The following is an 18797-nucleotide window of genomic DNA, read 5'->3' as shown; positions in this document are numbered from 1 at the left end:
AAATCCACACTAGTGAGGTCGTAGGTGGTGGCCATACACAGAGTTTAAGCAGAGAAACAAACAACTTAAAGATGTATAGAGGAGAAAGTACCGTGAGCAGTGGCGGAGAGGAGGGACAGGCACCAGTCATCAGGCTCAAAGACCACCCTTCCCGCTCAGCTCCACCAGCCACTTCCCCGAGTGTTGTCACCACAGAAACATCAAAATTCAGTTTGTCACTGTCATAGAAGGGGGTGGGGTTCATCCTCAGAAGAGCATTAGACACACAAGAACCCATGGAGCCATGTGACTGTAGCCAGCCTGCTGGTGCCAGTACGTGGGACCAAAGTCCCCTTCTCCTTGCAGGAGACTCAGCCTCTGAAACATGTCATTGGCGTTTATAAAGATGTCATCACCGGTGTGTGTGACAAACCCTCAGAGCTGACACAGGTATCTCTTCTGGAAGCCCCTGGCAGTCCTGATGATGAATGTGGGCGGAGTTGGGGTGGGCCTCCATGAGACCCTCTGTCTTTACGAAAAGCTCACTTCCCCAACTCACCATCACGGGGCAGAAATTGTTCTTCCGCCTGTTATAGGTCATCCTGAGTTTGGAGGCGCTCTAAACCAGACACATGCGGCCATTACAACCATTACAGGGAGATGGCTGACATTTCAAAGAGCGATAAGAAATTGTATTTCCGTTTGCAGCCGAAAGGATCCTTCAGAAAGAGACTCCTAACAGATTTTCGCTGGCTATTTCATGCAAATATGACAAAACATCTATGCTCTGGAAATGCTTTTTATTCTACAACTGAATGTACCTGGCCAGTTATATCGCAATATAAATTAGCATGGGCTGTCCTTACCTAATGAGTGGGGAGAGCCCCTTTTCTTTTTTTGTAACGAACAAAACAGGAGGACACTTCAAGGAAGAGGCTTATGAGGATCTCACGCCTCTCCTTTGCCTCTTTGCCTCTTCTTTGCGTTCTCCTTCCTCCTCCCCTGGTCTCGGTTAATACAGCTATCAGAGCAGAGCTCACAGCCCCTGGGGTGGGCGCGTGCCTCACCCGGCATCCGGTCAGGGGTTTCTTGGTCCCCTGATGCTGCAGCAGTCAAGATGGTTTGGGATCTGCTGCAGAAACAAGGAAGCTGAACTTCGGCTACAACAGCAACACCACACCTGGCTGTGTGTCCTGCTTGTTCCAAGAGGCACTGAGAGCCCGAGGTGGGCTCTGCTCCACGCTGTGCTCACCCTGGGCCCTGGGCACAGAGGCCGCGAGCGCCACTCCCTAAAGTGCCACTGGGTGACATACGTCATCTCCTCTTCTGCTCTGTTGGCCAAAGCCAGTCCGATGACTACATCTGCCACATGGGAAGGGGCAGCCCTCTGGTTCTCATGAGAAGATGCAGGAGAGTTCAGAGGGCAGCCCTAATGGCCAGTGTGATGCCCACCTAAACGCCTCTGGGGGTGTCCGCAGCCTCACAGGCAGCTCGATGCTGGCCGGCAGGCAGGGCAGGACCCCAGAGCCACTTTGCCCTGATCATCCATCTCCCTTCCCTGGTCGACTTTGACGTCAAAACCACGTGATTGGGTGAACTCTACTCAGTGCTCTGTGGTGACCTAAATGGGAAGGAAATCCAAAAAAGAGGGGATGTATGTATGCGTATAGCTGATTCCATTTGCTGTACAGCAGAAACTAATACAACATTGTAAAGCAACTCTACTCCAATCAAAATTAATTTAAAATCATTAATTAATTAATTAAAAATTTAAAAATACAAAACAGAAAAGAAAAGAAATGCTTACTAAATCATAAAATACTGTACTCAAATTGCACTTAACTATAGCAAGTAGACAATGAAAGTCCCCTTAAGTTTCTGTCTCTTCACAGACTCCTATGACTCTACTTCTCACATCTAGATAACCACCATTAACACCTTAGCGTATTTCCTTCAAGGACATGTGTTACGTGGTGGTCGCTTTTCTCTGCACACACTAAATATAGGCAGACGGTAAACAGGTCAATAGACTGACGGAACAATACGTTGATGTCTGTAGACTAAAATTGCATCACCTCCTGTGTTCTGTTTCATTATCTTCAACTTAATAACGTTGACACAGACATTCTCTTTCTAATTAATAAAGTTTGCATGGTATTCTTTTTTTTAATATTTAGTTATTGGGCCACGTCGGGTCTTAGTTGAGGCATGCGGGGTCTTAGTTCCCTGACCAGGGATTGAACCCGCGTCCCCTGCATTGGAAGGCGGATTCTTAACCACTGGACCATCAGGGAACTCCCAACATCGTAGTCTATTTAAAAAAAACAAAAAAACAAAAAACGTGATTGGGGTCTGATGTAATTTAGGATCCTAAAAAATTCCTTAAAGTATAAAGAAAAGCATGCTTTTCCCCATCTTTGTGACAATTGAGGACCACGTGGACAGAACACCCGGATGACCACTCACACTGTCCATCCAACTCAGCTGCCAGGTTCACCAGGAGGCCGAGAGGGCTGCCTTCCCTGAGTGCCATGTGTGACGCAGCAAGGGGACCAGCCTTTCACTCTGTTGCAACTCTTGCCTGAATCCTTGCGTATTCAGAAGAGAATGGGTGTCTCACCACCCGTGATTCATATTCACTTTTACCTGATCTTCCTTCTGGGCCTCCAGGCTGCTGATTACCTTCCCCTTTGCCTCCATTTCCCTGTTATACATTTTAATTTTTCTGGGTGATTTTCTAAATGGCATGAAGCAATTTGCTTTTTGTTCCTGCAGCTTCTGTAACCTATTTCTCTCTTTTAATTACGCAAGCACATTCCTCCATAAATTAAAGTTTCTGAGCTTCTGAGTTTTTCAGGCCTGGCATAACAGGTCTGTGTCAGACACTTGATCAGGTGCTGGAGAAATCGATCAAGGAGAAGAGCCTTCAGTTTCGACAGAAGGCAGGTGCTGGATGGGTGAACAGATGAGGAAAGATGGGTGCTGGTCAGCAGAGGGAGGGCGCCAAACCCACACAGAGGGCTGGGGGAGGATGGGTGCCACACACCCGTGGTCCTTCTACATCAGGACCTACCTGCTCACCTCCCAGCTGCCAGCATCCTTGACGGTTTGCCTCCGCTGGTGCCCAGGAGAGCGCTAGAGAACTAACGCCCCGGCGGGACCACTCAGCACCGCCTGAGGCCCACCGTCCCCCAGAAGTTCCCTGGCAGGAGCCTGACAGTCCACACACCCTTCCCTTCCTTGCTGCTTCCCCACCCCCCAAAAGTGTTTCCCGGGGTTGCGCCCCTAGAAACCACCTGCAATTGCTCATCTGCTTCTGAGCAGCCCAACCTGGACCGTCACCTTCATGGACAAAGGAAAACTGCTGAATCACGAAAGGCGAGCGGAAGTCAGTGAGGCAGCTGAAGGGGAAGGGAGTTCGGAGCAGAAGGAGGGTCTGGGCCCAGACATACCGGTGCGGATTGGTGCCAAGTTCACGGTGAGGCACAGTGACCCTGGAGTTGCAAAGGGCCCCATCTACTGAGCTTCAGCTCAAAAGCAGCTTAACTATGGCCCAGCACAGAGTCTCTCAAATACCCAAAGGACTTAGAGACTTCAGACAGCTCACTTCATGGCACCGGCATGGACCTGGATCCAGACTACGTGGGCTAAAGTCCTGGTTCTGTCACTGACAAGCTGTGTGACCTTGAGATACTTTCCTCACCTCTCTGTGCCTCAGTTTCCTCATCTGTGAAATGGGGATAGTAACAGTACCTACGAAATGGTTATTGTGAGGCTATAAGGAATGACCGAGTGTGGTGTTCACGGTTGGCTGGTGGTGGTGGTGCTAACAGTCGCCGCCAGTTCCTGTTTGTGATTATTTCAGTGATGTCTGAGGCAAATCACACAGGGAAGGAGACTCAGCGCCTGCTCTCCAGGAGCTCATGGCCTGATGAGGCAGAAGTATACCTACAGGTAGGAAAGGCCCAGGAGGAGGATGGGAAATGCACCAGTGGACTCAGAAAGGCTGTAGGACTTGAGTGAGAACGGTCACCTCCGGCTGCTGGAACAAGTGGACTCGAACTTGAAGGACAGCTCACTGACTGTCACCTGCTCCCTGAAGATCCCTGTCTCCCCGATGGTCAGTCCTGGGCGGCTCCCCTGCCTGGGGACGTCTGGCGCGGGCCTCGCTGCAGGATGATGGGAGGCTGCTGCCATCTACTGGTGTTTGCTCTGCTCAGTCCCATCGCCCCAACCCCTGCCCCCCGCACCACCCCCCGCCAAGCCCAGGCAGCATTCAGAGGGTTCAGCCTGCAAAACTGTCTCCCAGGTCGGATCCTCAGTCACCCTGGGGGCACCCTCAGCGTGTTCAGCCCATGGTGAAGCTGCAATAAGGAGAAGGAGGGGACGGACAGATCATCTGCGGACGAAGGCTCCCCTCTGGTGGCCACCGTGGTCAAGTGGCGGATGCGGCCAGAGCCTCAGACTCTCTGCAAACTCATGAGTCAGTGGGACTTACAGGGAAGGTGACCGCAGCCCTGAGCCTGTGGCTGAAGTGCTGCCCTCGAAGGAGGGTCTTCTTCCTGGCGTCTCAGCACATCATCCTCTTCACTGTGTGGGGGGGTTGCCCCCTCTGTGAGCCTCTTGCCTCCTTTGTGCCCCCCAGACACCCTCCCTCTCTCAGAGCCCTGGTGGTCCACCCTCCCTGACGCCCCTCCCTGAAGCCCCCAGTCCCCCTCAGACTCCCTCCTCACCATGGTTCTGTAATCAGTGCCTTTTTTTTTTTTAACATCTTTATTGGAGTATAATTGCTTTACAATGGTGTGTTAGTTTCTGCTTTATAACAAAGTGAATAGTTGTACATATACATATGTTCCCATGTCTCTTCCCTCTTGCATCTCCCTCCCTCCCACCCTCCCTACCCCACCCCTCTAGGTGGTCACAGAGCACCGAGCTGATCTCCCTGTGCTATGCGGATGCTTCCCACTAGCTATCTATTTTACGTTTGGTAGTGTATATATGTCCATGCCACTCTCTCACTTCGTCACAGCTTACCTTTCCCCCTCCCCATATCTCCAAGTCCATTCTCTAGTAGGTCAGGGTCTTTATTCCCATCTGACCCCTAGGTTCTTCATGACCTTTTTTGTTTTTTTCTTAGATTCCATATATATGTGTTAGCATACGGTATTTGTTTTTCTCTTTCTGACTTACTTCACTAAGCCATCTCCTTATGACGGTTGAAGCCAGCTAAGGATTAAGGGTAAGTCCCACCAGCTTCCATACCCGTGATGGTCTCCTTGGCCCCCGGGGCTGGGGCCTGGGGGGTGGGGGGCTGTGACAGTGGAGGTGGTTCGGGGCAGAGGGCTGAGAAGGGAAGGGTCTCCTGCTTCTGCCAGACCCCATCCTGCACCTCCCTCTGCCAGGGGATGGGACCCTTGCTGTTTCCCATCCCTGTTCTTCTGTCTCCTCCTGGGTTTTCACCACAGGATCCACACCCACACCCACGCAAGATGTGGCTGATTTCTAGAGCACAGTAGCTTCATGGCCCAGGGTTGGCTGGAGGTGGGGCAGGAAGCGGGGTGAAAAACTTGGTCATTAATGAATCCCAAAACTTAGGGCTGGCACGGACTTTCCTAGACCATGCCCTTTAATCTCTCCATTTTTGTAGAGAAGGAAGCTGGGGCCCTGGGAAGGGAGGATGCTACCTCAGAGGACCCTGCTTAGGAGCCGTGGCTTCCCAGACATTCCGGTGTCATGAAGAGGAGATGGAGAAAAGCAGCCTGTTAACAGAAGTTCAGCCACTGTCGACGTGAGGTCACAGCTTCATGGGAACACCAACACACCCGTTCTAGGGAGAGGTGTTTTTCCAATGTAGTGTGAAATAAAATTATACATCCACAGCCTCTGCCCAGAGCTCTGCAGCACCTCCCTCTAGACAACGCAAAGGGCATGCAAAGAATCATTGAACGGTTATTTTTTTAGATAAGAAAACACGGAGGGGGGTGGTGGGATGAATTGGGAGATTGGGACTGACATATATACACTACTATGTATAAAATGGTAACTAATGAGAATCTACTGTATAGCACAGGGAACCCAGTGCTCTGTGGTGACCTACATGGGAAGGAAATCCAAAAACGCGGGGACATATGTATACGTATAGCTGATTCACTTTGCTGTACAGCAGAAACTAACACAGCATCGTAAAGCAGCTATACTGCAATAATAATTTTACAAAAAAGAAAAAGAAGGACTTCCTGGTGGTCCAGTGGCTAAGACTCCGTGTTCCCAGTGCAGGGGGCCCAGGTTCGAGCCCTGGTCAGGGAACTGTACCCCACTTGCCGCGCAGCCCAATAAAAGAATAAATAAATATTTTTTTTTTAAAAAAAAGAAAACACAGGATACTTTAGGAAGGTGGAATCCATTTTCAGGTTTATAGCCTGGTGCAGAAAAGAAGCAAACAGGATTGGTGAGGTTCCCAGGTTGTTTCAGCCCGACTCTGCTGGACTTTCTAATCCATTGGGGCAGGAGTGGTTTGACCAGATCACGTGACGAGTGAGTGTGCAGACAGGCTACACTTAGCGCCCTGCCTCCTGGCCTCCGTTTCCTTCCTCTGTACCTCGACACCGTGGTCAAGGATACCTAATTCTCTCTGTCCCCCTATTGGGGGAAACCTTGTTTCACCCAAATAACAGTCTCTAAAACTGCAACCGGAAGGCTCTGAGTTACGACTCCTTCTCTGGATTTCACATAGGGTGGCAGGTTGGTGTGTTAATGGCCACCAAGGCATCAGGCCTGGGGGCGCCCACACCCGTGGAGCCCCTCCCACCCTGACTCTGGGCTTGGCCATGTGACCTTCTTTGGCCAATGAGACATCAGTGTACATGTGCTCCTAGGGCTGGAGCCAGGCCTGTTCACTGGAGCTTGTGCTCTTACAACGTTCCTGATGCAGAGACAAACTGTCTGTCCTCCCTGAGGATGAGAGATGGGCCCAACTTTCCCCGCTGGGCCCACCTTCCATTCTACCCTCCAGTGAGCAGTCTCACCAATGAACCCAGGAGGGGTCGGGAGAAGGGCCGCCGCACAACTGCAGAAGCATGAGGAAAGCCTCACGCTGTTTTAGGCAGCTAAGCTGTGGGAAGGCTCTTTAAGCAGCGACAGGTAACCGACACTCAGAACGTCCTAAACATTCCCCACAGCAAAGACTTGCCCCACCCACACTGGGTCCAAAGAAGGCGAACCTCCTCGGCCCACAGGCTGTCAGCTTTCTTCTGGTGCCCATGATGGCCACGCTGCACATGGACCCAACTCTTCCCTTCTGAGTCCAGCCTATGTCATGGCCCATCCGTCTCCTCCCTCTAGCTTTCATCCTCTTTCCAAAGCACTAGTGTATTCAGAACCCATCAAGCCGAACCACCGGGAATCTGCCTCCCAAAGGACCCAAAAGAGATCCAGGACGGGTACACACAGGATCACAGCATGACGTCCCGCGGAGTATGGTCCAGACTCTCTCCCCAAAGGCCAGGCCAGGCCATTGCCCAGCAGCCTGCACCAGGGGACAAGGCCACAGTGTTATATGTCACGTCATGGACTAATTAGAGGGTGGTTAGGAGCCATCGAGGGCTTTAAGCAAAGAATCGCAACCTGCTCTGCTGCAGTGGGTTGGAAGGCACAGGAGAGGAAGCCTGGAGTCTAGTTGGGGTGATTCACTCAGGACAACCCATGGGCTTCCTTATAGCTATGGCAGTAGGGGTGAGTGACACACTTAAAAGATATTTAAGAGAATTTTGCAAGTCTTCCATTTCTTTTTTTTTTTACTGTTTGTAGAAAGATGAAGAATAAAGTGGAAACATTATAGACAGGTAGGTAGGCAGGTTGATAGACAGACGGATAGATGATCGATAGATAGGTAATAGAAAGAAGGAGAAAGAGAAAGGGAAGGAAAGAAGGAAGGAAGGAAGGGAGGAAGGGAGGAAGGGAGGGAGGGAGGGAGGGAGGGGAGAGAAAGGAAGAAAGAAAGAAAGAAAGAAAGGAAGGAAGGAAGGAAGGAAGGAAGGAAGGAAGGAATGCCAGGCACAGTTCTAAGCACTTTATAAATCTTATCCCACCCAATTCTCCCGACACCCCCAGGAGGCAGGGCACTACAGTACTGTGTCACATTAGATTATTGTTTAAAAATATTCACACACACCCTCCCCGGTGCATGGTGGCCTGTAGCTCTCCACCACTTCACTGCGGGCTGGGCTGTGTGACTGTGTGACTTGCTTTACATGATGTAATGTTAGCAGGTGCACCATAACCAAAGGCTTAAAAAGCATTTGTGAATTTAGCATTTGTTACCAGTTTCCTCTTTCCCAATGTAACGAGAGTTCCAACACATATTTTCTTCATTTATTCTTGGTATTTGTTTTCTTAATGTCTTTCCCAATGTAACGAGAGTTCCAACACATATTTTCTTCATTTATTCTTGGTATTTGTTTTCTTAATGTCTTTCCCAATGTAACGAGAGTTCCAACACATATTTTCCTCTTTCCCAATGTAACGAGAGTTACAACACATATTTTCTTCATTTATTCTTGGTATTTGTTTTCTTAATGTCATGGAGTAAATGACAGACAGCGGCTGGGACACAGCTCTTAGCCCCGCGTGCTCCCGGCAACCCCGGTGACTGAGGAATTCGGCTACACCGTCTTCGCCGAGGCCCACGTGGTCTGCCCTCCTGGGGCAGAACTGTGGGCGCACCTCGCCCACCCCCACCTTGTTTATGGTGGTCTTGGATCTGGGTATCTAGAGGCGTCGTCTGGGATGGGATTCTAGGACACGGGTTTCCTGAAGGGGTGCTTCCAGGGGAAACTCGCAGAGTGAAGGGCAGGCAGGAAAGGCAGAGGAAGCCATGAGCAGAGGCGGGTTTCAGGTGAGCTCCAGCCTCAGGGTGACCCCAGGGTCCCTGGAGCCTGAGTGGTACCACAGCGTTGTCCCCCTGGAGGCACAGGGTCCAGGCTCCAAGGGCAGGGGGCCCGTCACCAGGCCCTAAGGCAAGGACAGCTGTCTGAAGCAGCATCCGCAGGAGGAGGGGATGGGCCCACCAGCCTGGAGGGGCGCTGGGGGGCAGCCCTGCTACACGAGGTGTCCTTGGCTCCACGTGGAGACTTCAAGTGTGGGGCTGGGGACCGCGTGTCCTGAGCATCGACACAAGGTCCCAGGCAAGGCCTGAGGAGGGAGTGTGGATATGATGCTGGACAGCACCCCAAAGGCAACAAGAATGACCACCTGGACCGGCCGTGACGTTACAGGACCTTGCGACCCCTTAACCTGCAGGTACGTCACTGACAACGTGGGCGGGAGCTTCAAACATTCCGACGGATCCGCCCACCCATGACCTTCTCCTTGAGCTCAGAGACGCAACCCGCCAGACCATAGTACCTTGTTCCCTAAACACCGTGCACTGTGCTCATCTCAGGAGAGGAAGCCCAGGGTTCCGCTCATCTCCCGGCGCTAAGCCAAGTTCTGGCTCCTCCGTCCATGCCATCTGTGTAACCACGGGCGTCACTGGCCCTCCAGCACCACCACCCCCCCCCGAAATGGCCCTACTATCACTCCTCCGCAGGTGAGCTGAGCATTCAGGAGAGAGAAAGAAAAGGAAAAGAAGGTGAGTTCAGAGAAATGAAACCCGGAATCAAATGTTACTTTTGCCGCGAGACTGAAGAGCGAGACTCGACAGCAGGACTGTGACAAGCAGAGTGTAAAGTCCCCGTTTCAAACCCCACGATGCGTAAGCACGTCACAGGTCACAGAACACGCCCAGGCCCGGCCCCGCCTGAACTCCTTCCTCTAGACCCCCAATTGCTGAGGTTCCTGGACCAGCCCCCTCGGCAACAAGAGCTTGCTGGGATGAGGGAGGAGGTGGGTGGGTCAGGAGTCGACGTGAGGGGCTCATCTTCCCATGGTTTCAATACCTGATGCACTCCCGCATCCCAGCCGAATCTGAAGGCCTGGCTTTTCGAACTACCTCTGCTTCTACCCCTGGAGCTGTCTTCCTCACTCACCTGAGTTAGGAGGGGCTGAACCACGCCTTGGGGTCCAACCAGGCCTCACGAAGGGTCAAGTTCAGGGTTTGGGTTAGAACTTAGAGATAGTCGGCTACAGCCAGCCCTGAATTACAGAGACCCCGTGCAGCCCTTGCCCACCCAGCTCTCATCAGGGACAAACCTCAAGGCTTCCGTAATTTTCCTAAGCCCCTATCTTGTTCAGTTTCTTCTGGAGCTAACAGAAGGTGCCAGGATTGCCCAAGCCTCAGGTTCACGATTCCTTGCAACCCAGGTGGGAGGCCAGATGCCAGGGAGGCAAAGTGGATGGGCCACATGGAAGAGGCCACATAACGTTGCTCAGCTCCTGGATGGGGCACACTCCACACCGAGAAAGCCTAGCCCCACCAGCTGTGTGTGTGTGTGTGTGTGTGTGTGTGTGTGTGTGCGCGCGCGCGCGCTTGTGTGTGCGTTCATGTAACTTTCACTTGGTGTCCAGTCAGCATTTCCTTCAATGCCCTCATCAAGCAAAGGAGGAATTCGGGGATGAATTCTGGCTTTAAAGGTGTAAAGCCTCTTAACCTTCATTTTCACTCTTAATGGAGATTAGCCGTTCACCTTTGTGTTTGGAGAAATAGCATGACTTTTTTGATTCCACAGTTCTGATTCAAGGGGGTTTGTCTTGGATTCCATGCTTGAAATGTCAAAAGAAGAGGATTTCCCCTTGTCCTCAGAGGAACCAGAGGGAGCAAAGAGAAGGCAAGCCTTCAACCTGACCTTCCCGTTTTGCCCAGGTTGCTTGTACTGTCACTGCCACCCTTGTACCAATGTGAACAGCTGGAAGTCGAAGATGTACAGTGATTCCTTCTCCCCTTTTGTTTGTTAGCTGTGAAATAAATCCCTGGGCATTTTCATGGCAGCTCTTTGAGGACGTCATTGCTAATTAAGTTCCACTGGAGGGTGGCTGGTCGCACATCAGGGAACATCGTAATAATTTGATGTAAATTCCCCGACACTGTCGGCCAGTAGAATTCTGAACGCCCAGTGGCTAACTTGGGGAGTTTTATCTTCTCCTAGTTGGTGTTAGAAAGCAGCCCAAGGGGTGAAAGGACACTGGGGCTGCAGCTCGAGGACGCTGGTGCCGGTCCCTCCACTGCCACTGTCTTGGACTTAGTGCAGCTGGGTCCCAGGCAGATGGAACCATGTCCTGAAAGCTGCACGCCTCCAGAACATCAGCCCTTAGTAGCTGGAGGAGATAATTATTAAATTACTTCATACACACTCACAAATCACAACCAATGACACGAAGCTGTGTTCTAATTTAGCTGAAAATGGCTACACTGTCATTTTACTGAGAAGTATGGGAAATCCCAGAAGGTCCAGAATCAGCAGCTGGTGGTGGCTAAAATGAGGAAACTCATCAGTGTCGTCTTTTATACCAATAATGGGATCTTCTAGAGGCAAGGAGCACAGCGCCCTGCCAGGAACTGAAACCAAGGCTAAGCAGCTTCAGAGAAAAGGGCTCACCTGAAAGGAAATGAGGTGGTACCCAAAAGTGGGGAGGCTTGGCGAGCCCGGTTCAGACATGAGCACAGACCGAGGGGTGTTGGGTGGCCTGATCACGGCCGTGGCCACACTGGTCAGGGCTGAGCTCCCACCACTGCTCGGCTGTGGACCCTGCCATCAGTGCCGTGGCCCAAAGGGCAGCGTGCCGGCCACCGGCACTGCCGTGGAGGACGTGGACGCTTCCTTGTACAGTGTTCCTGTCTCTCTGTATTCCTACTCCCAATTTAAAATCCAGAATGGGAGCGTCTGACTGGCGTCCGTGTCCCACGGTCCAGGAGGCGGGAGAGGGGTCTGGCTTTCTCAGCTGGTGTAGACGAGGCTGCAGTTCTGACTCCACGCCAGGACACACACAGGCGGGTGCCCCAGAAGGGAAGCCCCCCACAATGAAACATGAAAGCAGCCAATGTCCAGTACAGAAACCTAAAATCTTAGATTTGACTGGGGAGCTAAGTCATTAAGATCGCTTCAACAGCATCAGTGAGCACAAGTTTCACAGGCCGTGCTGAAAGGGTTTTTTCCTCCAAGTGTTTCTGAGAGAGAATCAGGGTTGCTGGAGTTAAAGTGACAGCAGACTTCAGAGTCATAAGTAATTAAAGTCACGGCTTTTATGACGTAACGTGAAATGTATGCACGCGCACTTTGTGCCGAGCAGCAGCTGAACCGACCTCGCGGCTGCTTGTGAGGGACACGGGCTCAATGCTGGATACGGCATGTTCGCCTCCAGCCACGTGGTCCTGCGCACCTCGACCCCCAGTGCCAGGTTAGACAAACAAGGGAGCTGGTAAATCATCCAACAGGAAGCAAGGACGGAGGCCAAGGGCTGACTGGACACCCCCAGAACCACACTTGCAGCTCAGCCCCGGGTCTGCACTCCCAGCCTGAGGCTCCCGGCACCCACATCTGTGGCATCAGCATCTCCCTGGAGCAGGACAGAAACGCAGTGTCTCAGGTCCATCCCAGAACAGCCAGGTCAGAATCTGCGTTTCACATGCACATGCAAGCTGGGGAAGCCCTGGTCTACAGCCCCAGACAGGGATGGTCTGCCCGGGCTGTGGTCCACCTGCTCTGCGGCCCACCTGCTCTGCCCAGCTTGTTGCCAAGGTTGCTGTCCAGTTGTTGGCAGGGGGACTCAGTCCAGGACTGCTTTCCCCCTGGGCTCCCTGTCTCAGTTCCACGTCCTGCGCGGCAGGTAGTCTCTGAGCTAGGACATCTGGACGTCTGTCACCTTGTGATGTTCAAGCCGAGTTTCCACCTGGGAGATGGTGAATATTAGGGCCTCACAGCATCGCCTCCTCTCCTCTCCCCGGAGGCACACACGGGAGAACAGCCCTGAAGTCAGAGCAGTGCCCGCCCAACTCCGGGCAAACTCCCCCACTTCCTCCGAGGTCTTTCTGGTGAGTTGCAGACCCCATGCAGCTGCCCTCCCCCTCCATTCATCCACCTGGTAAACAAAGGGGGAGGGGAGCAGCCTCAGGTCAGCCCTTGGTAGGGAGCTTAGCTCAGAGAGGGAAGTGAAAGGGGGATGGAGAAGGACTGAGTTCCTCCTGTACAGTGGAGAGATTTGGCCTTTTATACCAGACCCTCTGAGAGGAAGTGAAAGAGGAGGTGGGAAGCAGGTCGCTGTCTGTGGCAGGAAGGGAGGGAGCTAAGGAAACCCCCTCCTCAGTGGGAGCCCCCGCCTCACGCCTCTGGACCCCTGGCAGAGAGAGGGCAGAGCCGTTGGGCAAACGTGTGCACACGGTGAGTCCACATGAAACGGTGGAGACACAAAGCCCTGTGTCCTGACACCACTGTAGCCGAGGCGGTGCTTAGCTGGATTCCAGCTTCCCCAACACAGGAAGGCCCTTTCCAGCGTGGTCCAGACACTGCTCCTGCCCCGTGCAGGAGAGTGCGGCCAGCCTGAGATGGCTGCCCCTCGGTGTGCGTGCAGAGCGCTGGCTGACAGTACAGTCTTTCATTCTACCCACTCCATTCTCACAAGGAGAAATTCAGATTCTGGAAGGGACAAAGCTCGCATTTATCCAGGCCAGCTAATGAGGAATGCTGGACCAAATGCTGAGAATTCACACTGCTTAGGAGGTCAGCCTCGCACCCAAAGGACCCACAAGTGAGCCAGAAAAGAGCCTTTTCTCCCATCAATCCCTTCTTTGTTTTAACCACCCCCTTCAGCTCTGCATGCCCACCAGCGATTTATCCTTAATAAACATGTTCTCTGCACTCACTACTTCCTTCTGGAAGCACCACCACCAAAACCCCGCGTGTGGCTGGGGTATTTAGGTCTGCAGCTCTTCGGGGCTGGGTTGCTGAATCTCACTAAGAAGCAAGTATAAGCCTTGCTTACACATAAGGACCAGGAGACCGCCCCGGTGCCCACCAATAACCAGCAGCCCTGTGGTGTTCAGGAATCTGTGCCCAGGACGGCAGAGAAACCTGGGCGTTCCCTCCCACCTCCCACCCTGGGACTGTGTGCCTGTGGGGTGCCGGCCTCACCCTGCCACTCCCTTCTGGTCCCTGTTGGGCCCAATCCATCACTTTCCACACCCTGTTGTCTCACACCCAGCCCAGTTCCACATCCATGGAGAAGAAACACACTTGGTCCCCACCCCGTTTCTGACTGTGTGAGTGTGAAGATGTGCTGACCACCAACTCTTTGTGGATTTCAATATCTACAGATCAGAGGTGATGCCTCTCGGATTGGCTGAAAGGAAGTGAGGAAGCACATAAGGAAGGACCTGGGACCACCTTCATTTCCCTGCCTCGTCCTCTGTTCCTGCCGCCTCCCCTTTTCCCACCCTTGCCCACTCGAGGTCATCCCCACTTACCATCACCATTCTCACAGCCTCGGGGTGACAGGGAGTTAACATTTCCTGAGCACCGTAGTGGGAATTTTAGGAAGAAACCTGCATATGCGTAGGATGGCCCTTTCGGCCACAGATCCTTGGCCTCAAATCACCATACGGCCTCTGGATCGTTACCCAGAAGAGGGAATTGGGGTCAGCACACCCGGAGGACCAGAATGTGGGCTCCGACTCGTAACGGTACCTAGTCCAGGCTCGTACTGCTCACTGCACGACGGGGCAATCAATCGAGATCCGAGTTGCTGGGGAAGGAATAGCGACATCATTCAGAAACCAGCAGACCGAGCAGAGGGTAGACAAGTGTCCCAGAGAACCACCTTGCTGTGGTCTGGATGCTAGTTCCTTTTATAGAACAAAGAAAGGGGCAGGTGAGGAGGTAAGTTAAAATGACCATAAACTTATGGCCTTGCAAATATTACCTGGTCCGGCCAGACTCCAGAGAGGATGCCTTAATCTCTTCCTTCCTGCAACCATTCACATGTGGGCCTGGTCAGGAGGTTTCCTGGGAGCTAAACAAAGGTATTTTAGCTTAATATTCAGGCGTGGGAGGTGAGGTACCAGGAGACGGGCCATTATGTATACTTTAAGCTATAGGCAGCATCCCTTTAGTCATTAACTTACAGCAAAAGCAGTAGAAAACAAAGATTAAAGTGAAAGAAACAGATCCAATATGGAGCCAGATTTGTTCTTCCCTGTTACAGTAAATGACGAGTAATATTAGCTGAGCGCTTGGCTTCTCGGTGGAGACAGCAGCCACCCAACACAGCGTTTGCCCCGGTGTCAGAATCTGCTGGGCCCAGCCCAGGTCCCACGGCCACACCTCTGGGAAGTGGACTTGCAGCCAAGATTCAGTGAGCAGCGCTTTTTGTGAAAATAAAAATGCATGGCAGGATGTGGGTGTATGCAGTCAACACATCAGCAAGGATTGCCTGTTCTGGAAACTTTGGTCAAGCTTGGTGTGGTACGTGGGTCCAAGCAGTGACTTCAGCTCCATCCTGCTCCAGCAGGACCCCGGGTCACCCACTGCGGCCCGAGGGCTTGGTGGCCTCCCAAGCGAAACCTCTGTCCACTGGGCAGGCGTCTAAGAGAAACAAAGCCAGACGTCCCTCGCATCCTTGACTGCTAAACACTTGGTGTTATTCTGAGACTGAGGGAGGACTAACTCCTGGCTCTGGGAGCACCTGTCTGACCTTCGGCCTGGCCTGGCCGCCCAGTGCTCAGGCTGCAATCACCCGAGGAGACTGAAAACTATGGACGCCTGGCAGTTACCCAGAAGCTCTGGGGGTGGGGGGGCGGTGCCTGACCCCAAATAGCACCCCTGGGGCCCTGCTGTGTGACAGGGGAGGACCTGTGGCTGGACCCTGAGGGACCCTTCCCAGAGACCCGGCTCTCAGGGATGTCCCCTCAGGCGAGCCGGGTGCCACCTCCTTTGTCCTGACCCCAGGGGAACCCATGGGCCACAGGGTGGGTTCAGGGGGCAGCTCATCCCACTGCTGCAGGACATGGAGATCACAGATGACAGAGAACGGGGTGGGGTGGGCAGGGAGGAAGGGAAGGAGGAGGCCTAAGGCGGGGGGTGGAGGGGGATTTGGGTGGTCAGCAGCGGGCAGGACCCGGCTGGACCTGGGTGCTAAATTGCCTGAATTTGGTCATTATGTTGTGATTATATATATTTTTTAAGTCATTTTCTTAGAGATACTTCTTTTTCAAGGAGAAGTATTTAGGCATAAAAGGCCATAATACTGTAACTTACTCTCCAAAGCGTCAGCAAATAATTACGATTATAATATATACATGTGGACTTATAATTGTACTTTCCAGGCTCTTATAACAAGGCTGCCTTTCAAAATGCATATTTTCTTTCAAGATATTGTTTCTAAGGTATTATGAGCTAGAAAACCAAAGAATAAGGTTTCTTTGAATTGTGTATAAAGTAAGAGTTCATCCACTCTGAATAATCTGGTGAATAAAGTGATGAACCTCTTGCCATCTAACTGGCCTGCACACAACATGGATGGACGTAGAGACTGTCATACGGAGTGAAGTAAGTCAGAGAAAGACACTTATGATATGTGATAAATGATATCACTTATATGTGGAATCTGAAAAAAGGGTACACATGAACTTGTCTACAAAACGGAAATAGAGTCACAGATGTAGAAAACAGACTTATGGTTACCAAAGGGGAAGGGTGGGAGGGATAAATTGGGAGACTGGGATTGACACATACACACTACCATATATAAAATTGATAACTAATAAGGACCTACTGTATAGCACAGGGAACTCTGCTCAGTACTCTGTAATGGGCTATATGGGAAAAGAATCTACAAAAGAATCTAAAAAAGAATCCTACAAAGACTAGCTACAAATCTAAAAATGTCACTATACTCCAATAAAATTTTTTAAAATTAATAATAATAATTGGCCTGCATAGACTCATTCTACCTTATTTTTGTATTCTTGGGTGGAGTTCGCTGGAGCAGTAGTTTCTGGATAAAGTGTTGCAATTTTAAAATAGTTTAGTAGTGATTAGAAAATTAAATGTTTTAAAACATTTCTTAGAAAATTTCAGATATTTTTTATGCAATTCAATTTTTGTAGTTTTATGCAATTCAAATTTTGTAGTCTGAGGGAAACTTGCAGTGATTCTTTGCCCAAAGTATAGAAGACTTGAAAAATATATACTTGCTTTTCCACGTGTTAACTTGCTTAGACAATCACGTTGGGTTTTAGTTTCTAAGTGTGCAGTTCAACCAAGCCTGGGAAGGTCAGAGGACTCCATTTCCTGGAATAAGGCAGGACGGGGATCAGACCAACCTCCCACTAGAAAAAACCAATGTCACTGACTCAAAAAATTTTTTAAATTTTTTAAAAGCCTCAAAGATTTGGCAAGATAACAAGAAACTAAGGTCCAAAATCAAAGGGGAGATGAGATCTCTGAAAGTTAAATGGTATCCTTAGAGTTGTCTTTGAACTAAGGGCATTTGCCAACTTGGGCAAACTTCAACTTTTAATTTTATACGTGTGTGTTTATGTGTGGGTACGTATGGGAGTAGATCAAGCAAACGCTAACAACTGGTATATATGTGTGTGTCAGTCAGGGCCCAGGCAGAGAAGCAGAATCAGAAGGAAATGCACGTGCAGAGGTTCAGGGTGAGGCACTGGCCTGCAGACAGGCAACAAGGCCACAGGGAGGGAGGCTGCTCGGGGACGCAGGGCTGGAGCTGTGGCCCCCGGGACAGGCAGGCCTCAGGCCTTTGGGCCTGATCTCAGGTGGCATCGGCCTGCAGCGGCTTGAAGCAGGGTTTCAGTTCCCGGCCAGAGACTGGGGTCAGGCCGAGGCAGTGAGAGCACTGAATCCTAGCCACTAGACCAGTGGCCAGTGACAAGGCCCTGGCCCTTTGGCTTTGCAGAAAAGAATTCCCACAAAGACAGAAAGAAGTGAAACCAGTAAAGTGTTTATTAGGAGGAAAAAGAGTATACAGTATGTGTGGATAGACACACAGGCGGACTCAGAGAGAGAGTCGTGCCCTCGTGGTAGTTTAAATCACTTATATGGGGCATTTCTTCTGGGTTTCCTTTGGCCAATCATCTTGCTTTGCCTGGTTCTCAGTCCATATTTGGTTTATCTCAGGATCCTGCCATGTGTGCAGGCGCCTCTCTTAGCCAAGTTGGATGCCAGTGAAGAGGCCTATGGGTAGGTTGACATCAGTGACACACTCTCCCTTTTTGACCTTCAAGGACCTTTATAGTCGGGAAGGTCTCCTTGACTTCAAGGATGAGAAATGTGTGGTCTCTTACCTTTTATCTGGGCGGGGCCCAGCCTCCTCTATTATCCTGCTGTTATGGAGTTTCTGTCCACAGGAGAGAAACTCCAGCTGCTCAGCCTGGGGCCCATTATCTCCTGCCTCAGACCTGCTGCGTGAAGCCCACTGGGTCATCCAGGACACCCTGCCCTCCCTCAAGCGAACCTACTAGGACTCTAACCACATCTAAAAAATACCTTCACAACAACGCCAGGTCACACAGAAAACCCACCATCTACTTTTACAATTTTTCCATAATTTTGAAATCTTTCTAAATAAAAAGTCTCACGTGCTGAGCTGGGAGTTCCTTTCTCAGACCCGAGGGTCCGAAGGCCCGCCCTACTGGTCTGGCTGCACAATTCTGTCCCCACGTCCCTCACAGCCACACAAGGACCGGACCTTCCTCCCTTTAACCCCTGAGGAAATCAGCACACGCCCTCCCAGGCAGGGCGCCAGGCCTCGGCCACGGTGCTTCTCGAAACTTGTTCTTCAGGAAGAGGGAAGGCAGTGCAGGCCAGAAACTCAGATCCACCTAAAGAAAGGAAGCGAAGGAATAGCAGAAGGCAAAATAAACTCTTTCA

Source organism: Globicephala melas, chromosome 15 (genome assembly GCF_963455315.2).
Source record: "Globicephala melas chromosome 15, mGloMel1.2, whole genome shotgun sequence".
Classification (NCBI taxonomy): domain Eukaryota; kingdom Metazoa; phylum Chordata; class Mammalia; order Artiodactyla; family Delphinidae; genus Globicephala; species Globicephala melas.
The sequence above is the reverse complement of the archived record's forward strand: the minus strand, read 5'-3'. Positions refer to the sequence as shown.